This window comes from Apodemus sylvaticus, chromosome 1, assembly GCF_947179515.1.
Source record: "Apodemus sylvaticus chromosome 1, mApoSyl1.1, whole genome shotgun sequence".
Taxonomy (NCBI): Eukaryota; Metazoa; Chordata; class Mammalia; order Rodentia; family Muridae; genus Apodemus; species Apodemus sylvaticus.
The window spans coordinates 79,446,730-79,469,383 of NC_067472.1; the positions used below are offsets into that span (position 1 = coordinate 79,446,730).

General features: G+C 46.4%; 1 long non-coding RNA gene across 2 annotated transcripts; it reads right to left on the minus strand.

Annotated features, from left to right (window-relative positions):
- Positions 1–1,050: 1,050 nt before the first annotated feature.
- LOC127696666 (uncharacterized) lies at positions 1,051–10,214 on the minus strand. Of its 2 annotated transcripts, XR_007980297.1 has the most exons (4): positions 9,965–10,214; positions 9,508–9,588; positions 2,447–2,910; positions 1,051–1,343 (listed from the first exon to the last, which is right to left on the minus strand). It is a non-coding gene; the product is annotated as an uncharacterized LOC127696666 (long non-coding RNA). The 2 variants fall into 2 exon arrangements; XR_007980298.1 differs by lacking the exon at positions 9,508–9,588.
- Between the last annotated feature and the right edge of the window lie 12,440 nt (positions 10,215–22,654).

Here is a 22,654-nt window from a genome sequence, read left to right on the forward strand (position 1 = left end):
GAGTTATTTACATTTTGTGGACATTAACTACTTATATTATGATTTCACAACTTTTTATTTCTGCAGAAGATCAGGATTGTTATTTTTTTTGATGGATTTTTAATTTTTTTAAGTGTCTGCAGTACTGTGTGTGTGTGTGTGTGTGAGTGTGTGTGTGTGTGTGTGTGTGTATGCATATGTGTGCATGCTTACAGAAGCCAGAAGGTGCTGAGGCTGGAATTATAGGTGAGACACCCGAGGTGGGTGCTGGGAACCCAATTCCTGGTCTCTGCCAGAGCGGCAGGTGCTCTCAACTGCTGAGTTTTCTCTCCAGTCCAGCTTCTAATTTTTAAAATTAATTTCTGTATGAATTAAAGATTTGGAAAATTGGTATGATTTGTCAGAGCATAAGCATATGTTTATGGCATGCATAAATAGGCATAAAAAGGGCTCACTTTGTTTTTATTGTTTGAGACAGTCTCTATGTAGTTCAGGCAAGCCTCAAACTTCTGATCCTCCTGCCTCAGCCTCCCAGGCACTGGGACTGTGAGTCTCTTGCCGGCATTCTGTCTGGCTACAGGGCATTATCTTGCTATCAGCTTTTTCTTGTGCTTCTGGGTATAGAAGCCATGTTTTCTCACTTGCAAAGCATTTGCTCTTCTCCTTTCGACACCCTGGCCTTACCATCAAACGTGAATGTAGGCAAGAGATCTCACTGCAGTAGCAGAAACAAAAAAATGCATTACATTTCTGGCCAAATTAAAACACAGCAGAAGCCTGGCAGTGGTGGCGCACGCCTGTAATCCCAGCACTCTGGGAGGCAGAGGCAGGCGGATTTCTGAGTTTGAGGCCAGCCTGGTCTACAGAGTGAGTTCCAGGACAGCCAGGGCTATACAGAGAAACCCTGTCTCGGTAAAACCAAATACAAAATCAAAACAACAAAAACCCCCCACAAAACAAACAAACAAACAAACAAACAAACACAGTAGAGGGAAGCGGTTGGATTTTTTTAAAGTATTTTATTTTCTCTTTTCTGTATTTTTTTTTTTTTTTACATATTGGAAGCTACTGTGCTGATTTTTGTTAAATTAGCTGCTTCCCTACGATGCTGCAGAGAACTGTCACAGTCTGCCTGTGAATCTGCACCATCCCTGGATGAGCGATGCGCCTTTGTAGGAGGCCCCAGTTCCGGCGCGGAGTCAGCTTGGCAGCATGGAGGACCCAGACTCCTTGTGCTTTACTGCTTCAGCCTGGTTCTTAGCTCCGTCTCAGAGTGACAAGATGGCCAATGCGCCAGTCTGTATTCTTGTGAGAGAGAAAAGGAGGGAGGGAGCCAAACGGGCACCCTTCCCACAGCTTGAAGCCTGTTAGAGAAATATGAAGAATCGCCATTCAGGGAAGTCACAGCTGAGGTCAAGGCCACTTATCATTGCAAAGATACTTGGAATTGTACTTTTGAATCTGGCCCCATAGCAACCTCAAATACAAACAGAATTCAGTAACTAAGGAGGAAGCACTCAGGCCAAAGAGGGGGCAACCACAGGCTGCCTGTTGCGGACTGACTGTTCTGTTTCGAGCACCAGGGAGCTTCATGGGCCTTTTCACGGCCGTCTCACTCCTCATTCGGATGCAACCATCTCACAGCCGCTGCCGCCTCGCCTCTGCATGCTCTCGGTTTTGTTTTGTTTTAATTTTTTCGGTTTTTTTGAGACTGAGTTTCTCTTGTGTAGCCCTGGCTGTCCTGGAACTCACTCTGTAGACCAGGCTGGCCTGGAACTCAGAAATCCGCCTGCCTCTGCTTCCCAAATGCTGGGATTAAAGGCATGCGCCACCATCGCCCCGTGTTTGTTTTATTTTTAATTAAAATTGAATGTTTTTTATAAACTGGGCAGTGCGTTGCTGTGGCTCGGAATCCCAAAGGTGTCAAAGGGCGCTCTCGATCCTGAATCGTGAATCTCTGGGGGCAGCCAGCCTCGGATTAAAAATGTCTGATGAGGCGTGCCTTTAATCCCACCACTCAGGAGGCAGAGGCAAACCCATCTCTGTGAGTTTCAGGCCAGCCTGCTCTACATGAATTCCAGTCCAGCTAGGGCTACACAAAGAGAAGAAACTCTTTTGGAGACGTACGACTATACTGAGCATGCGCAATCCTTCTCATCCTCATTATTTAAACAGTACTGCTCAGTGTCTGCCTGATGCCATTTTGCTGTAAGAACACGTTAGTTAGCCAGGCGGTGGTGGCGCACGCCTGTAATCCCAGCACTCAGGAGACAGAGGCAAGCGGATTTCTGAGTTCGAGGCCAGCCTGGTCTACAGAGTGAGTTCCAGGACAGCCAGGGCTATACAGAGAAACCCTGTCTCAAAAAAAAAAAACAAATCCAAAAAACCAAAAAACCAAAAAAAAAAAAAAAAAAAAAAAACCAAACAACACCCCCCCCCCTCCAAAAAAAAAGAACGCATTAATTACCTACTCTCCTTGTGGTGGTGACAAAACTGCCTGGCCGAAGCAACTTCAGGAAGGAAGGGCTTCTTTTGGTTACAGTTTGAGCCTTTCATGGGGCTGAATCACGGTGGCACGGTGATGCTGCTCACGTGTGTCCACAGTCAGAAAGCAGGGCGGGATGAAGGCCGGGGTGCAGCTGCCTTCCTCCTCTTATCCCGCGTGGGACCTCAGCTGAGAGGACGCTGCCATCCGCATCCAGGACCTGTCTTCCCTTCCCTGCTCTCTTAAACCTCTCTAGAAACAGCCTCACAAACACAGTGTGCTTGTTTCTGTGGTGATTCTAGGCCCCAGCAGGGGTGAAGATTCACCACAGCAAGGAGATGCTACGAAGACTCCACAGAGTTGACTTAAGGCACATGAGAAGACTTCATAGGCTACAGGCAAACACCAGGCCTCTTTACACCAAAGACGTTGGAATCTTCTGGGTCCTGGAATCAGAGCCCAGGATGGATTCTGAGGGACAGCTAGCCATGGGAAAGAAGTTTCCTCCCATTCCATCCCAACAACCAAAGAAAGCCCTGTCCCGAGCACAGATGATATTAGCCATTAAGTGTTCCGTGAACTGGCTCAGTGGGCATAGGTGCTTGCTGCAATGTCTGATGGCCCGAGGCGGATGCCCCAAGTCCCACAAGGAAGAAGGAGACTCAACAGTAACCCAGGTATGTTGGCTTATGCCTGTAATCTCAATATTTACCATGCTGAGGCAGGAGAATTACAAGTTTGAGCTCAGCCTGGAATACATAAATCCTGTTTTAAATAATAAGACAAAAATGACAGTTTTTCCCATTGCTATAGAAGTGCACATGTAGGCTTATTCCTCCACCTTTGTTTCGACATGGATGGTATCATTTTGTACCGCATGGATCTGGAATTCTTTCTTTTAATTTTCTTAAAATTATGTATTTATTTTATGTATATGAGTACAGTGTAGCTGTCTTCAGACACATCAGAAGAGGGCATCAGATCCCATTACAGATGGTTGTGAGCCACCATGTAGTTGCTGGGAATTGAACTCAAGACTTCTGGAAGAGCAGTTAGCTGGGCAGTGGTGGCACACGCCTTTAATCCCAGCACTTGGGAGGTAGAGGCAGGTGAATCTCTGAGTTTGAGGTCAGCCTGGTCTACAGAGTGAGTTCCAGGACAGCCAGGGCTACACAGAGAAACCCTGTCTCAACTCTGTCATTTCAAGTTACCTGGGGCAAACCTCATAAATCAGAAACAATCAATTCATAAGTTTTAAATTGATTCCATTCTGAAATAATGTGATAATTCTGTCCAAGACATGCATTGCCCCAGCACACTGGCATCAAGATGAGCTGTCCAGCATGCATTGCTTCTTTGTCCCCCCCACTGCCACCCCCACCCCCACTCCCAACCCCACCTACTCCCCTCCCAGGACAAGGGTGGTTTTTGCGACTCACTTAGCAGTTGGCTCCGTCTGCAGATGACCCGTGGAGCAGGTCAGCTCTGCTCAATTTTTCTTTAAGATTTATTCATTTTATGTGTATGAGTGCTCTGGGTTTTTGTTTGTTGTTGTTTGTTTTTGAGTGCTCTATCTGCATATACACCTGTGTGCCAGAAGAGGGCCTCAGATCCCATTACAGATGGTTGTGAGCCACCATGTGGTTGCTGGGAATTGAACTCAGGACCTCTGGAAGAGCAGTCAGTGCTCTTAACCTCTGAGCCATCTCTCCAGTCCCTCTTTTTTTGTTTGTTTGTTTGTTTGTTTGTTTGTTTGTTTTTTGTTTTCAGAACAGGGTTTCTCTTTCTCTGTGTAACCTTGAATGCCATGGAACTATGGAACTTGAGCTGTAAACCAGGGTGGCCTTGAACTCACAGTACTCGACCAACCAGTACTCCCTATTTTTTTTTTTTTTGACATAGAATCTTTCCATGAAAAGATTCTCAGCTGATAGGCATGTAGAGACTGCTATCTCCCAGGATGAAGGGAGCTTAGGATGCTGCAGGGATAGTGTATCCCCTTGTCCTCTTGCTACCAGGTTAGGACCAGACCTCTAGCCTCCTGTGTGAGCCTGCTGCCACCTTCTCTGCAAGAAGTCCTAACTCCACAGCAGGCTTGAGAAGCTGCTCGCGCAGCCCAGCCAGGGAGGGGGAGGGGGAGGGGGAGGGGAAGGAACGAAGTGGTAAGATGGGACCTGATAGGCTCTCATAGGAGGGGTGAGTCATGTCGGGACAATGTGAAAGGTGTCAGGGTGTGCAGAAGCTAGCAGTGTGGGTGGCTGTGGAAGGCGCTGAGTTGCCCAGATTCATAGGGGACACAGCCCAAGGTGGAGAGGCCCAGAGTTAGGAAGATTCAGTACTTTGTGGCTGTGCGACCTTTGGCAAGCAACTTACTTCTTCTCCATATCTCAGTTTTCCTATCTGTGCGATCAGGCTATCACCACATCACCTTCAACCGTGCTACTTTATCTCTTAGCACTAGCCTACTTTGTCATGATTTATTGGATCTGGGGGCTACTTCCTACCTCCAGCCCACTCAACAGTGTGCAGTTCTCTCCCGTTGGAGGTAGGGTAGGATGGGGCTGACAGGACACGTCTATGGAGAACCTGCTCTGAGGCCTTTAACTTTTTTTTTTTAAGATTTATTTATTTATTTTATGTATATGAGTACACTATAGCTGTACAGATGGTTATGAGCCATCTTGTGGTTGCTGGGAATTGAACTCAGTACCTCTGCTTGCTCTGGCCCAAAGATTTATTTATTATTATATGTAAGTACACTGTAGCTGTCTTCAGACACACCAGAAGAGGGCATCAGGCTGGGATTTGAACTCAGGACCTCCAGAAGAGCAGTCAGTGCTCTTAACTACTGAGCCATCTCTCCAGCCTGGCCTTTAACTTTTTTGTTGTTTTGTTCTGTTTTTTTTGTTTTTTCTAGATAGGATTTCTCTGTGTAGCCCTGGCTGTCCTGGAACTCACTCTGTAGACCAGGCTGGCCTCAAACTCAGAAATCTGCCTGCTTCTGCCTCCCAGAGTGCTGGGATTACAGGCATGCATTACCACCGCCTGGCATGTTTAACTTTTTAAAGCACTACACAGACTTATTTTACAGCTGGGAAAATTAACTGCGGGAATCCGCTAGTCAATTCTACTATGGAAGCTGGCTTCAGACCTGTCTGTCTGGCTATTCCAAGAGTCTCTATGTGGTCCACATAAATTACAGAGCAAGAAAACACCAAGGGTTTAAAAGTGGGCATGTATTTCTACTGTGAGGAAGAAAAGAATAAAGGAGAAAAATTCTGAGCTGCACCCCAGTATTTTTTTTTGCAAGGAACCTGATTTCCTCGTATGTGAGCAGACAGCACCCTCAGACAGCACCCACAGACAGCACCTGCAGACAGCACCCCACAGACAGCACCCATAGACAGCACCCGCAGACAGCACCCGCAGACAGCACCCGCAGACAGCACCCTCAGACAGCACCCGCAGACAGCACCCGCAGACAGCACCCTCAGACAGCACCCGCAGACAGCACCCTCAGACAGCACCCATAGACAGCACTCCACAGACAGCACCCACAGACAGCACCCCACAGACAGCACCCCACAGACAGCATCCCACAGACAGCACCCTCAGACAGCACCCATAGACAGCATCCCACAGACAGCACCCACAGATAGCACCTGCAGACAGAACCCTCAGACAGCACCCATAGACAGCACCCGCAGACAGCACCCGCAGACAGCACCCCACAGACAGCACCCCACAGACAGCACCCCACAGACAGCACCCCACAGACAGCACCCGCAGACAGCACCCGCAGACAGCACCCTCAGACAGCACCCATAGACAGCACCCCACAGACAGCACCCGCAGACAGCACCCACAGACAGCACCCCACAGACAGCACCCACAGACAGCACCCCACAGACAGCACCCACAGACAGCACCCATAGACAGCACCCCACAGACAGCACCCTGCAGACAGCACCCACAGACAGCACCCCACAGACAGCACCCCACAGACAGCACCTGCAGATAGCACCCCACAGACAGCACCCGCAGACAGCATCCATTGTGAAAAGGCAGCAGGGGTTGCCCTTGCCTTGCCCTGAGTCACGGTGACAAGGATGAGAATGTTACCAGACACCTTTACTTGACTCTTGGGTCTCCATTTAGTTTATGTTATATAACATTTTTTGTACTTATAAAATTAGCAGGTGGGCATGGTGACACCTTTAATCCCAGCACAGTGAAAGTACAGACAAGCCAGTCTCTGTGTATTCAAGGAAGGGCTGGTGTACATGGTGAGTTACAGGCCAGGCAGAAACTGACCTCAGGGTGCTGGAGAGATGGCTCAGTGGTTAAGAGCACTGACTGCATTTCCTGAGGTCCTGAGTTCAAATCCCAGCAACTACATAGTGGCTCACAACCATCCATAATGAGGTCAGATGCCCTCTTCTGGGTGTCTGAAGACAGCTACAGTGTACTTACATATAATAAATAAATAAATCTTTTTTTTAAAAAAAGAAATTGACCTCAAAGAGTGACTTAGAGAGATAGCAGGTTTTGATGATTTAGATCCCTTCAGACAAACTGATAAAATCAAAGGAACACACTGAGAACTTATATCTGTGAGATTTGCTAAGGTTCTAAGTATATGGACCCCATCCAGGAGGAGGTGATGCCAACCAGCTCTGAGCTGTCCCATGTGGTTGGGCCAATGGAGAAAAGAAAGGAGATATCCCAGGGTCATCTAAATTACTCTAGGTTATAGCACTGAAGGAAGCTCTTATTTTTGGTAACTAGCATAATCTGTTTTCTTTTAAATGTTAGTGTGTGTGTGTGTGTGTGTGTGTCTAAGCTACAGGTTGATGTCAGGTATCTTCCTCAATTGCTTCTCTACCTTAGTTCTCTGAGACAGTCTCTTGAGCCTGGAGCTCACTGACTATATAAATGAATTGGCCAGCAGGACCCAGGCACCCTGTCTCTGTCTCCCTAGTGCTGAGATTACAGGTAGCATGATCGTAATATAGAAATCTGATGCACCCAGCAAACTAAGAAACAAATGAGAAGAACAAAATCAAAAGAGAAGCCGAGAGACGTTGCAGACCAGCTTCCCCACGTTCTCTGTGAAATGACAACAAACATGAGACCAGGTGTGCTGGCCTGCCACTTAGATGCCAGCATGGGAGACTGAAGCAGGAGGGCTAAGGATTTGAGTTCACCCCCACTGACAGACTCTGACTATGCATGTATTTTATATTTTTATCTGGTATAAAGCACTTGGCGGGAAAGTGATGAGGAAAGCTACTAAGCCACGTTGAAGGCCAAGCTAAACTCGCACCAGGGCAGGCAGGTGAGAACAGTGAACCAGCTGATAGAAAGGAAAAGAATGTTAAAAACGCAGCTCACAAACAGCAAATAAATACACAGCAGATTCCCATCCTAACCAGTGGCCAGTGAAATGCCAATCAAAGCACCAGACGGATGTGTGCAGCCCACTGGGTAGAAGGAAATCAGTCCACTGTGGGGGGGTGTGTGGAAAGGTGTAGAGTTTTTTTAAGACTTATTTATTATATATAAGTACACTGTAACTATCTTAGATACATCAGAAGAGGGCATGGGATCCGGTTACAGAAGGCTGTGAGTCACCATGTGGTTACTTGGGATTTGAACTCAGGACCTCTGGAAGAGCAGCCAGTGCTCTTAACCACTGAGCCATCTCTTCAGCCCTGAGGTGTAGCTTTTATATTGCTGGCAGAAACACTGGAAAGCACATGAATATATATGGTGCAGTATCATATGCATTAATATTAGCAATAGGGCCGGGTGGTGATGGCGCACGCCTGTAATCCCAGCACTCTGGGAGGCAGAGACAGGCGGATTTCTGAGTTTGAGGCCAGCCTGGTGAGTTCCAGGACAGCCAGGGCTATACAGAGAAACCCTGTCTCGAAAAAAACCAAATCCAAAAATCCAACCCCCCCCCCCAATATATATATATATTAGCAATAGGAAGGTGGGGTAGAAGGGCTGAGAGCTAAGGCTGGGCTGGAGACCCTGTCTCCAAACACACACACACACACACACACACACACACCCAAACACACAAACAGCAACAACAACAACAAAGTCCATTAAACAAAACAACCAAAATGTGGTAAAAAGAATACAGCTGTTAGTATTGTTGTGTTTTATAAAAAGGTAAGGAAGAAGGAATATGTTTGGTGGATGTGCAGTCAGGTGTGGGGGGAAGGGTGTGCCTTTGCAGGCCCATGCTGAGGCATCCGCCCCTTCTCCCAGAGGGACCAGTAGACAGTAGCCGTGTAGTATACAATAGTTTATTCAGGGAATGCATGGGGAGGGGAGTTCAGAGAAAGAGAGAGACAAGAGAGACAGACAAGACAGACAGAGTAGAGGCCAGTCATCAGCACGTGGGGAAAAGGGGGAGGGGAATGGGGAGAGAGGAAGAAGGAGCTAGAGGAGAGAAAGCAAGAAGGCAAGAGAGCAAGAGAGAGAGGAGGGGGCAAGAAGCCCCTTTTATAGTGAGTCAGGCACACCTGGCTGTTGCCACGCAACTGTGGGGCGGAGCCTAGACAAAATGCTAACAAGTATAGACAGACAAGACAGAAAAGTCGCAGAAGGCATTTTGGAAATTGATGTGGCAATAGCTGATGAAAGGTTTTTGGCAAACTTTCAGACCATTTATTAGAAAAATATAGGAAAAAAATGAATCTACAAAAACAAGAGAAACCTCAATAAGAAGCAGCCAGTTCCTGGTGTGTGTGTGTCGGGGGACTGGCGATCCAACACAGGAAAGAGAGGAGGCTGCTCAGGGGAGGGGGGCGTTCGAAGAAAGGAGCCAAGCTACCTCGGGTGTGGGGGCAGGTCGCTTGCTCACTGCAGCGCAGGCGGCTTCAGCAGAGGTTTCTCGAGAGAAAATTTGCAAACCACCTAATCCAGCTGAACTGTCAAGAAATGATTTAAATAACTGGCAGAGGACTCGAGGTTGAACTGAAAGTACATTACTACTCTAAGAGAATAAAACATCAAAATAAAAGTACCTCAGGCTGGAATTACTGCATGGGCGTACTCTCATGGTTGTTTTTAGTTGTTAGTGTTGGACTTCGGACAGGGACAAGGAACTGAGGTGCACATTTTACATATTAAAGCAGACCTGGCCTCCAGGTTCTCCCAGCATTCCTCCTCTGTCTCTCCTGGCATACCCTGCCCCCAGCCCTGAGGTTCTCACATATATAATCTAAACAAACATTTTGGGTTCCCCCCCTCCCGCATACTTCTTCCCCCTCCCTGCGCCCCCTGCGCTCCCTTTCTCTCGTCTTCTTCCCTCTCCCCCACCTCCCCTTGACTGCTCCCCAGCCCTCAATCTTTAGGGTTAGTGAACTCTCTGGAGAGCCTCTTCCCAATAAACCTGCCCTTAATAGAATCTAATCTGGTTTGAAATGGCTCATTTTACCGGCATACAAATAACCTATTAGTCATATTTAAATAAAAGCTTACCAGATAGCTCTTTTTAATGGTGTCCTGGGATTTTCTTTAAACTTGATTGAAGTTCTCTGTAAATACAAACCTAATTACTGAGTGATCAAATTCTGGCTTAAGGCAAACGCAGGGCAGGCTGGGTCTGCATCAGGCTCTCTGTGTGTATGTTATGGCTGTTAGCTTGGTGGTTTGTGGGACTCCCCACAGCGGGAGCAGGTGTGTCTCTGACTCTTTTGTCTTCGCTTGGGACTCTTTGATCCTCTTCGGTTGCCTCAGTTGCCTCGTTCAGCCTAGATATGAGGGCTTTTTGCCTTGTCTTATTGCATCTTGTTTTATGTTGTTGTTGTCTCTTGGAGGTTTGTTCTTTTGAAGGGCAATGGGGTGGGAGGGGTCGATCTGGGGGAGGGGGGGGAGAATCTGGGAGGGGTGGCTAGGGGGGAACCGTGGTTGGAATGTATTGTATGAAAGAAGAATCTATTTTTAATAATAATGTAATTTTAATAATAACAATAATAACAATGAATATTACCAATTGGGGGAAATTAGTAATCCCAATAATCCATTAATTCACTGGAGTCTACACTTTCTGTGACCCGAGAGAAACTCTCTGAACACTTTGAATTCCTTGGGGGCCATTGAGATGCAAAAAAGAAAATCAAAGGGAGAAAGAATCATATATACATGCAGCCAGTGGATAAGCAAGACAAGCACCAGCAACTTTACACATACACAGATATACATACATATGTACAATATATAACATACGTACATGCAGGCATGCACAGTCACACACTGGGTGGGCAGGGCAAAGCTCCAAACAGCTTTACACACACACACACAAACACACACATACACACACACACACACACACACTTTTGGTGGATGGAACAAACCCCAGTGAGCAGCCTCCAACAAGCTTCAAACTCCAACAAGCGGACTCCAACAACTTTATTAGTCTTTTTATTCCTCTACACTCTAACACAGAGTTCTTTCTCCATGTAAGAAAATATTACCTCATGGCCACAAGCTACATAGTCTGTAAAAACAGTCACCGCAAAATCATATTCTTCAAGAACAGATTAAAGTCATTACACAAAAGGAAATTACAATTGGATTATTATGTATTCTTTTATGGAATTTCATACCTAACTAAACATCTCCCATCTATCTTTCTCTCCACAAGTTCATCATAAGCCCAAGGCAATACATCTTTTGTCATTGATTAACGAAGTTTAAGCTAGCCAGTCTGTAGTAGCAAGTTTATTCCCGTGCTTAGCTGACAACAATTTGTATTTACCAAGAAACCATCATCTGTCTTATGTCTTATTTTTGAAATCTTGTTCAGCCAAACTAGGTAATCCTCTATTCTTAAACGCAGAATGGAATTATTTCCTTCTTACTCATAACACTGTCTTTTCTTGGTGTACACCGAAACCTGCGATTACATCTCTAAATCACAAGATCCAGGAACTCAGACCCAACCTAGAGTGAATGCTCTCTTGGAGCCCTAACTTGTCCCAAGCCTATTTTTCTTCTGAGTACAATGGCGTGCTTGTAACCCGTGGAAGCCCACTGTGCTTCTTTTCTAACCCATGCGGCCCTCGCTACTCACAAGGAGGGGCACACTCTGCTCTTAATTCTAACTTTATCGCATGTTTCTGGGAAAACAACTTAAACCGTCTCCTTAAACTTTCTATCAACTACCCTAACTTCCTAAAACTATTCAAATCAAATTGGGAATTCCATAAAATCACTAATTAATCTAGACTATATTATTTTATGAAAGCTCATTCCCATGTTGATCTGCAGGAAAATCACCAGGGAGGTAATCACCTCAGGTTGTCCACAGTTGGTGTCCCCACCCACCTACCCAATCATACTGTGCCAGACAGATGAGGGATATAGCAATGACAGATCTGAGAAGGCACAGCAGCAGCAGGAAGCAGTCCTGTGATGAGCCCCTCCGGCTGTGCCTCTCCATGGTTAACCATGGCAGCTGTGCAAACTGGGGCTGTCTCCAGGAAGCTCACCCACTAACCCTGACTGGCCTGGAGCTCACTATGACAGACAGGCCCAATTCATGAAGACTCCTGCTTCTGCTTCTCAAGTGCTGGGATAAAGGTGCTCTCTGAGGAAACGGATGCAACGATGAAGAATGAGGACGCTGCCTCCTGAGGTTAATGTCCAGCAGGACAGGGATGCTGATCCGGTTTAAACCCAGTAGATATAAAACTACACCCAAGGGCTCGGAAGATCACTGTGTGAAGTGCTTACTGTGTAAGCGCCAAGTCCTGAGTTTGGATCCCCACACCAGTGCAAAGCAGGGTGTCATGGCATGTTGTAGTGGCAAGTGTCTGTACCCCAGCCCGGAAAGCAGGTGAGGGTGACAGGCAGATTCCACCAGCCAGCAAGTCTAGCTGAACCTAAGCTCCAGGTTCAATGAGACATCCCACTGAAAAAAGAAGTTGGAGAGCGATAGAAGTCATGGCTCTTCCTCTCTGCATGCACTCACTGCACCCCAGACAGACAATATCCACCTGAGCCACAGTGTGTGTGGACCTTGTACTCTGACCTAGTCAGGGAGTCAGAACAGAACTAAAAATAGTGACAGTGTAACTGAGAAAGTTCCTGCCTTGCTGTGTCTGGTGGCATAGGACAGTCCAGGCAACCGTGAGACCGTGTTTGAAGATAAAGACAGGCTGGGATGCAGTTGAGTGATGGAGCTCAGCTTCACCACAATAAAGAGGGAGGGAGGGAGACCCTGGGGGGGAGGGAGGGAGGAAAGGAAGGGGGGAGGGCCTAGTTCTGCAGCTGGGAGAGAGGGCCAATACTTTGAGCTGTGGTGGAGAAGGAAGCTAATCTCAAGGGTGGCGTGGTCCAGGGCGAGCAGCTCACACCTGTCTGTGCCTCTTTTGTGTCACCAAGTGTGGCACGTCTTAAGAACCGTTATCATCACGATTCTTTCAAAGAGTTACTTTCATTACTTTAAATTATGTGGATGGGGTGAGACTGTGGATGGGGTGAGACTATGTGTGGGTTTTTGCAGACAGTGCTAGTACCCACCGAGGCTGGAGGTGCTGGATCCCCTGGGACTGGAGACAAAGGCAGTCGTGAGCCATCTGATGTGGCTGCTGGGAATCAAACCTGGGCTCCCTGCAGGAACAACATATGCTCTAATTGCCTAGCTCTCTCTCCAGCTGGCCATAGCATGTTTTGTTATCTGGGCCCCAGGCAGCTGAGCACCAGAGTAGTTCATTAACCTTGAAAACTAACCAGTTCTGGGGCACGGCTAGGAGCCTTTGATATCTGTCCGGAGGTGACTGAGTCACACTGCATCTGCGAGTCTTAGTGATTGTTCTAAACTTGGCTTTTGAAGGTGAGGTCTGGGTTACAGCCAACCTTCTCATTGTGACCTTTTTTACAGCCTGGGAAGGCACACCACACAGGAAAGGGTCTGTGCACTTCGACTAGCTCTACACCCGATTGTTAAGACACGAGGCCAGAGGTCCAGAAAAAAAAAGGTTTTGCCTGCAAATTGAAAAGAAGAATGTTCATGGAGCTTAGGGGCAGTGGGGGCGGCAAAGCACGCGCATGCGTCGTGGAGGAATCGGTGTTCTGTACTACAGAAGGGAGCACGGGGGTAAGGCAGAAGGCCAGCGATAGACGGGTGTGCCCCACAGTGGCCACGGAAAGATGTTGAGGAATGGAAGTGACCGTTGGTGAGCCCTGAAAGTGTCAGAAGCTGGGTCGGTGTGGAGGAAGCGCATGGGTTCCCAACATGCTGGAGGCTATGGAGAAGCAGCAGAGCGAACACGATGCGTTTCACAGATAGCTGCTCCTTCTGACGTGATTGATTCCCCCACACACACACACACAGCCCCCCTTTTCCAGGGATTATTTGAAATGGGATTATTATTAGCTAAAGAAATCCAGGCCGTCAACACCTTTGATGAAAAGTCCCGCCATGGGTCCAGGCCCACTGCTGACAGCATGCTGAAAGAATGTACTTCACATCTAGACCCCCCACCCTCATGCCAGAGCGGGGGTGGGGTGGGCAATGGTGGGGAAGCTGTCTGGAGGCCTCTTGCAGAGATATCAGAATACTTTGTTAGAACAAGAGAAGGGGATCCACCCAGTGGCTCACCCCAACAAACTGAAACTGGATGTTGCTGCCAAGTTCTTTGGAAGGCTCAACGTTGTTTCCCTTGAAAATCTGCATTTGGCCAGGCAGCAGTGGTTCACGCCTTTAATCCCAGCACTTGGGAGGCAGAGGCAGGCAGATTTCTGAGTTCAAGGCCAGTCTGGTCTACAGAGTGAGTTCCAGGACAGCCAGGGCTACACAGAGAAACCCTATCTCAAAAAACATAACAACAACAACAACAACAAAAATCTGCATCTGCAAAATCTCAGGGCAGCCTGGGAACTGAGGGTGGGTTCTGCAGTTAAGCTGCAAGCACCAGTGCATGGGCCTTAAAATCTCACTCCTAGGTGAGATTTTTAAACCTGACTACTCTAGTAATTCAGTTGTTTCCAATATTGTTGTCAGCTCTAGATGTCAAACTTGTGACTACACTAACAAAATCATTGAAAGGTGAACATAGGGCAAACTGTACCAAGCTTCTGGTCCTAAGGCATCCGGGACTGGAGGGGGCTGCTCTGTGCGTCCTAGAGGTCTCACCCTCCCCCGAAGTCACAGGGCTGAGGAAATCTTGAAAACTTTGTGGAATTACCCGTGGTATCTTGAGGTGAGTACTTTGACCATCGGGACAGAGAGGCAGCTTTCCCAGTTTGCTTGGAAATGCGAGCACACACAGGTGCTTAGATAAATGGTTGAACTGGGGCCTTTCTGAGACTCTGGGGCTGCACTCCATTTCTCAGTGAACGTGCACAGATGGTGGGCAGGGAGAGCAGACTCAAGACAAAGCCTGGACCTGGGTTTCTGTCCTGCCTCAGGAGAAGTATTCTTTCCTTTTTGCTGCAGACTGGGAACTAAATGAGGGTTTTATATGCAGGGTCATTCGTGACCCTCACAAAAACTCACAAGTAAGTGTGAGCAAATGTTGTGGGTCTGGGGTCATGCAGAGATTCACCTGTCTATTCATAAAGCTGAGCAAAGAAGAGGCTTTTTATTCAGACTCTGGTACCAGTTCTACACTGAAGAAGACAACCTCGGGATTCCTGAATGCTGAGCCAGCCGCTTAGTGAGGGGTTGTAAAGGTGAAGAATACAAAATTACACAGTTTACTCTGGGCAGCAGAAGGGTCCTCTTTACAGAAGCAGAAGCAGCCATAAAAAATGTAACCCTTAACAGTTTGGAAGTCCAGTTTTGCTTTATAGTTCTGTTAGGCTCAGAGATGTTAAACTTTTAAACATAAAGTTAGCCATTGATATTATGTTAGCCACCATATGCCCCGTTGAGTTATACCCCTGAGTCAAATCACTCCTTGACTCTGTGTTGGGTACCTGTTCATACTGAGACTTAATTACCATCAGTTTAATAGCTCGTAAGCAGGAATTTATATATCGGGTCTTGACCTTGGCCTTAGCATTACTCATGCAGAGACCAACTATAATCAGCAGGCATAGGAGAGCTGTTGGCTGACAGCAGGAAGAATCCAAGAAAGAATATGGGAGCCATTTATTTCCTCTCTGTGAGGTGTTTTCAAAGTTCAGCCAAATTATCCTTGATATTCCTGAGTAGTTTGCATAGAAGCAGATGTTTTCCCGCAAGGCCACAGTAACCTCCTTGTTCTGCATAAAGCAAATCAAGCACCCTACCATGTTGTAAGACTGCCTCAGCCAAGAATCAACGAATTCTTTTGATTTTGCAGGGGACTTTTCTCATGCAAATAAATATGGGTTATTTGAGGTCCTAAGTTTTTGTGGTTGACATCAGCCATTGCTGTACCTGTTGCCCTGGGCTCAAGCTGTTCCCAATCCTAAATTTACTATGCGTGATGTAAGGGCCTGTGTTTGTGCATACGCATTTTCTCCCTACTGGAACATTATAAAGGCACATCCAGGCAACAGGGATATCAAGACACAGAATTTCAGCCAGGCGGTGTTGGCGCATGCCTGTAATCCCAGCACTCTGGGAGGCAGAGGCAGGCGGATTTCTGAGTTCGAGGCCAGCCTGGTCTACAGAGTGAGTTCCAGGACAGCCATGGCTATACCGAGAAACCCTGTCTTGAAAAAAACCAAATCCAAAAAAACAAAACAAAAAACAAAACAAAAACAAAAAACAAACAAACAAACAAAAAGACACAGAATTTCAGGGTTTAATGTACCTGCCAACTGGGAACTATGAGACATTTGTGACAAGTTTGCATGTGCTCTTAAGGGGGGATCTAGATGTGCATCCCACAAAAGAGCAGGAGTTAAACACAGTCACACATAACAGTGGCAGTCTACAACCGTGTCCGTTTCATCTTTGGGGGATCTTCTCAGGCATTGTGGCAGTCCATTTTCCTGCAGCTAGGTCATTGTCCCCTGTGATCCAGGTGTAGACAGATGCCACCTACCTTGACAGCCGTGGCGGTGGTCAGGATGAGTAAGCATGGTCCCTTCCAACAAGGTCCTGGTTCCTTTAGACCTAACATCCCAGCTGTTTGTGGAGGGAGATCTGCTCACTTCTGTAACTGCTTCTCACTGAGATTAAGATATCCCTGTCAGGACCCACGAAGGCTGGGAAGCCAGTCAAAGGCCCAGGGGTGGGAGCCCAGGTTGGGGGGTGGGGCCATTCATCAGAAGCATCTGTGTTGCCGATGCAGCTGAAGAGAAGGGAGCAATCGCATTGGTTGGTCTGGTCATAGAGTTGTACATCTGTGATCTTAGCATTCTGGAGGCAGAGGCAGGAGGATCTCCATTTGGAGGACAGCCTAGGCTACATAGACTCTCAAGCATCTATTTTTAAAAAAACTTTGTTTTGTTTTTGTTTTTGTTTTTTTGAGACAGGATTTCTCAGTGTAGCCCTGGCTGTCCTGGAACTCACTGAATAGACCAGGATGGCCTCGAACTCAGAAATCTGCCTGCCTCTGCCTCCCAAGTGCTGGGATTAAAGGTGTGCGCCCCCTTTGCCGGGCTATAAAGAAACTTTTGAACTTTTCTTGTTTCTGTTTTGGTGCTGAGGATTAAAGTGTTATACCCCTCTGCTATGCTGTGGCCCAACCTGAGGAAGTTCTCTTGAATTTTAAAGTTAACATATTAAATACCCAAACCTCATATTATGACCAAGTGATAAGAGGGAGGAGAAAGTGACCACAGGAAAAAAAATCTGAGACCTGGTTGAGCATTGGGTCCCTTCAAAATGGCTGCCTGGCATGTGACGGACAGGTGGAGACTACCATGGGAGGCATCAGAGAGCCTCTTAATCTTCCTTCCCATCCATTTTGCCAGACGATGGCATCTCCCAGGGTTGCTCTTAGGCACTGTCCTCTCAAATGCTGGATCCCAGGAGGTGGCGTCTCCAAAGACAGAGCCAAAAAAGTGTCCTCTCTAATGTGGGTGTCAGGTGGTGGCACCTTCAATGATGGAGCCCAGGTGAATACTGAGGCCCAGACAACAGCAAGCAAGGGACGTGGTCACTTGTAATGGTGGTACATGGAACAGTGTGTGACAAATGTTGAGACACATTTGAGGTAATGAAATCTTTAATGTTGGGATAGTGATTTCACCTGTGTCTTTGTGAGGATTACCATTGCTATGATGAAACACCATGACCAAAAGCAACTAGGAAAGGGGTTTTTGGGTTTGCATATACAGACAGAGTCACAGAGTGGGGCAAGGCAGGAGCTCAAACTGGGTGGGAACTTGGAGGCAGGAGCTGATGCAGAGGCCATGGGGTGGGGGGTGCTGCTTACTGGCTTTCTCTCATGGCTTGCTCAGCTGCTTTCTTATAGGCCCCAGGACCACCACTCAGCGCGGCACTGCCCGACATGGGTCAGGCCCTCCCACATCAATCACTAATAACAGTCCAATCTTATGGAGGTATTTTCTCATTTGAGGTTCTCCCCTTTCAGATGACTCTAGATTGTGTCAACTTGACATAAAAATAGCAGGGACAGGGCTGGAGAGATGGCTCAAAGGTTAAGAGCATCGGCTGTTCTTCCAGAGATCCTGACTTCAATTCCCAGCAACTACATGGTGGCTCACAATTATACTGTGATCTGATGCCCTCCTCTGGCATGCAGGTGTACATGCAGATAGAACACTCATACATTAAAAAAAAAAAAAAAGTTAGGACAGTGGTCCAAAAGTGGGGCGAATGAGATGTCCTCTCCAATGGTGTGACCTAGGTGGTGTCTCTCGTGTTATCTTGCCAGCTTTGTACATATGTAGCCCCATGTGTGGCTCTGACTCCACACTCACAGCTGTGTTTGTGGTCTCCTTCCTCTATGCTGGTTTTCTGTGCGTTTGTCTTTCCATGTCTCTCTGAATCTTTCTGCTTTTATGGGGACCATTGGCAGACACCACAAAGGAGGAGCTGCGGTGGGCAAGGGAACTTCTTGGGAGACAGCCTGCTCGGCTGGACAATTTTCCTGCAGATCAATATGAAGACAAAACTCTCATAAAACAATATTGTTAGATGAATTAATGATTTTACAGAATTCCTTATTTGATTTAAATAGTTTTAGGAAGTTAGAGTAATTGATAGAAAGTTTAAGGAGATGATTTAAGTTGTTTTCCTAGAAATATATAATAAAGCTAGAATTAAGAGCAGAATGTGGGGGCTGGAGAGATGACTTAGTGGGTAAGAACACTGACTGCTCTTCTGAAGGTTCTGAGTTCAAATCCTAGCAACCACATAGTGGCCTACAACCATCCATAACAAGATCTGATGCTCTCTTCTGGAGTGTCTGAAGACAGCTAAAGTGTACTTACATATAATAAATAAATAAATCTTAAAAAAAAAAAAAAGAGCAGAGTGTGCCCCTCCTTGTGAGTAGTGAGGCCACATGGGTTAGGAAAGGAGCACAGTGAATTTCCATGGGTTACAAGCATGTTATTGTACTAGGAAGAAAAATAGACTTTGGACAAGATAAGGCTCCAAGAAAACATTCACTCTAGGTTTGGTCTGAGTTCTTGGATCTTGTGATCTAGAGATATAGTCGCAGGTTTTGATGTAAACCATGAAAAGGCAAGGTTATAAATAAAGAGTAAATACTTCTATTCTGAGTATAGAATATCAGATGATTAGCCAGTCTAGCCAAACAAGATGTCAAAAATAAGACATAAGAAAGATGATGATGAGCATCGGGCGGTGGTGGCGCATGCCTTTAATCCCAGCACTTGGGAGGCAGAGGCAGGTGGATTTCTGAGTTCGAGGCCAGCCTGTTCTACAGAGTGAGTTCCAGGACAGCCAGGGCTACACAGAGAGAAAACCTGTCTTGAAAAAACAAAACAAAGTAAAACAATACAAAAAAAGATAGATGATGAGCTGTTTCTTGGTAAATACAAATTGTCAGCTAAGCACAAGAAAAAAAACTTGCTACTATAAAGTGGCTAGATTAACTTTTGTTAATCAATGACAAAAGATGTATTGCCTTGGGGTTATGATGAATGTGTGGAGAGAAAGATAGATGGGAGATGTTTCGTTAGGTATGAATTTAACAATAAGAATAATAATAAATAATCCTGTTGTAATTTCCTTCTGTTTAATGAGTTTAATCTGTTCTTGAAGAATATTTTTTTTGTTTTTGTCTTTTTAAGATTTATTTATTCTATCGATGTATTTGAGTACACTGTTGCTGTCTTCAGACACACCGGATCCCATTTCAGATGATTGTGAGCTATCATGTGGTTGCTGGGAATTGAACTCAGGACCTCTGAAAGAGCAGTCAGTGAGTGCTCTTAACCTCTGAGTCATCTCTCCATCCCCTAGAGAAAATGTTTTTGTGGTGACTGTTTTGGGAGACTATGTAACTTGTGGCTGTGACATAATCTCTTTCTTCTATAGAGAACTCTGTCTTAGATGGTATGAAAAGGCTAAGAGAAAAAATAAAGTTGTTGGAGCCTGCTGGTCAAAGCTTGCTCAATTCACCAAATATGTGTATGTATGCGTATATATGTAAAATGGTTGTTGTGCAGTGCCAGGGAAGTGTTAGTGAACCCCAAAAGTCCAGACAGGAGCCGATCTAATGCAATCATAACAGGGCCTTTATTCAAGCCAGCTTGGGCCCCTCAGCCCACCGCCGACATGCAGGATGGTTTTGGTGGAGGGGAGCCCAGAACATCTATGGGGTGAGGTTTTATAGAGAGTGGAAAGCGAGGGGTAGCTGCTTCTAGTCTGGCAAGCATCTAATTGGAATGCTACTGTGGCCTTTAGCATAACTGGCTGGTGCTGGGAGTCAAACCATAAACAACTTCTGCTTCCCTCTGCCCTGCCTCTGCCTTAGGCAGGGGGCAGACTTGTTGGGAATTAACCTGGAAACATTGGATTTGTTGGGGGTTAGCCTAGAAACTGGAGCCAGGCTCGTGTTTTGTTGGGGAATAACTTAGAAAGTAATGCTAGGTACGGGCCTGTTAGTTTACCTGAGTTCAAGTTCTCTAAAATGGAGTCTGAGCCGGGCAATGGTGGCACACACCTTTAATCCCAGCACTTGGGAGGCAGAGACAGGTGGATTTTTGAGTTCAAAGCCAGCCTGGTCTACAGCGTGAGTTCCAGGACAGCAAGGACTACACAGAGAAACCATGTCTTGAAAAACCACAAAAATAAAATAAAATAAAATAAAATAAAATAAAATAAAATAAAATAAAATAAAATGGAGTCTGAAGTTAAAAGATTTGGTCTCTCAGGAGCTTGGTCATTGGAGCTTTGTTTCATCTACCAAATGCATGTATGTGTATGTATGTAGCATGGTTGGACCTTTGTTACATCTATCCAATGTGTGAAGGTATGCATGCATGCATGTATGTATGAATGTGTGTGTATGTATGTATGCGTATGTATGTATGTATGTATGTATATGTGTGAAGTTGGAGCTTGTTGAAGCTTCATCCATCCAGAGTGTGTGTGTGTGAGAGTGTGTGTGTGTGTGTGTGTGTGTGCATGATTCTTTCTCCCTTGTTTTTATTTTCTTTCTCACAGATCCCTAAAGAGATCAAAGAGTTTTTCGCTGGTTACAGGGAGTGCTTGTGTCAATGGATCAAGCTTTATTCCCTCAGGAAAAGGCCTGCTGAACGATCAACCTCTGACGCTACGCCTTGCCTCAGCTTCCTCTGACCCGCCGAAGCTGGCGTTGACACATCCATCACTCTGTGGCCGCCCATTCATTTCTGTTTCTCTCTCTTTCTCTGTGTTCCTCATCTCTATTTCTCCTGCTCCAGTTACATCCCATCCCTTGTTTCTGTCTGTCTCCCTCTGTCTCTAATCTGCCTTCAAATCCACTGGCTTCTAATGTAACAATTTCATCATTTTATGTACTATTATTATTATTATATTATTGCACACGTGCCATTGTGCATCTATGGAGGCTGAGGACAATATTCAGGGGTTGTTTCTGTTCTCCCACCATGGGATCTGAGGCTCAGTCTCAGGTCATCAGAATCCCGAGGCAAAGGCTCTCACCTGCTGAGCCTCCTGGCCAGCACTCTCTTCTGGGTAACTTGTGATCTGGTTGTCCTTGCTCTGTGTTACAGCTGTTCTCACTCTGCACATTGTGACCTGCAGCCATTACATCTGTGACAGTCACCTCCTTGATGGCTTAAAAACAGTCTTTCCAGCAACCGGACTCGGGCAGCCAGCTTCTTTTTAATACTCTTCCATTGGGCTGATGAGATGGCTCAGCAGAGAAGAGCACCGACTGCTCTTACAGAATTCAAATCCCAGCGACCACTTGGTAGCTCACAACCGTCTTGTAACGAGAAACAAAGAATCTATGGGCTGGAGCAAGCAGGGTCCAGAGCGAGCGGGACCAGAACAAGAGGGAGAAAGGGAAGGGGCAGGGGAGAGTAAGGAAATAAATCTTTAAACAACAACGACGATGACGACAACGATGAATACTCTTCCATTTGGTTTCCAAGCTGCAGCGCACCCCTAGTTCTTTTTCCATAGTTCTCTGCGCCTCTGCTTTCTTGCCCCTGGGTTCCCATGCTGAGAAGTAGCATGTGATAAAATACAGTCCAGAATACGACCTAGTCTGAGCAGGTGTCTCGCCTGAGCGGGTGACAGAGAATTCAAACAGCCACAGGAGTGAGCCTGGGCCGACAGACTGGCAGAGATTCATTACATAACTATAGAGCTTAAAAAAATTTTTTTTGAGATTTTTATTTATTTTTATTTTGTGTGTATGAGTATTCCGCCTGAATGTGTGCCTGGACACCACATATGTGCAATGCCTGCAGGGGGCGGAAGAGGGCGTCAGATATCCTGGACTGCAGCTAGGAACCCCTGTGAGCCACCATGATCCTGCTGTGAATTGTACTCATTGGAAGCCAGTGCTTTTAACCTCAGAGCCATCCCTCCTGTGCAACAAATGAGCGTTTAAAGGTGTCTTAGCACTTTCGTTTTACCTTTAAGATAGAGAGTGGTTCTGCATGCCGCGATCAGAAGTGCTAGGAAAGGGGTTTGGGAACGTCAAGAGCAGCTGCAGACCAAAGTGCCCAGCGTAAAACATCGAATCACTTTGTTGACCCATTCCACAGACATACTTGATAATGGTCAGGTCCAGGAACTGTATTCTGAGGCAGTCCATTCAAAGACCCCTCCCT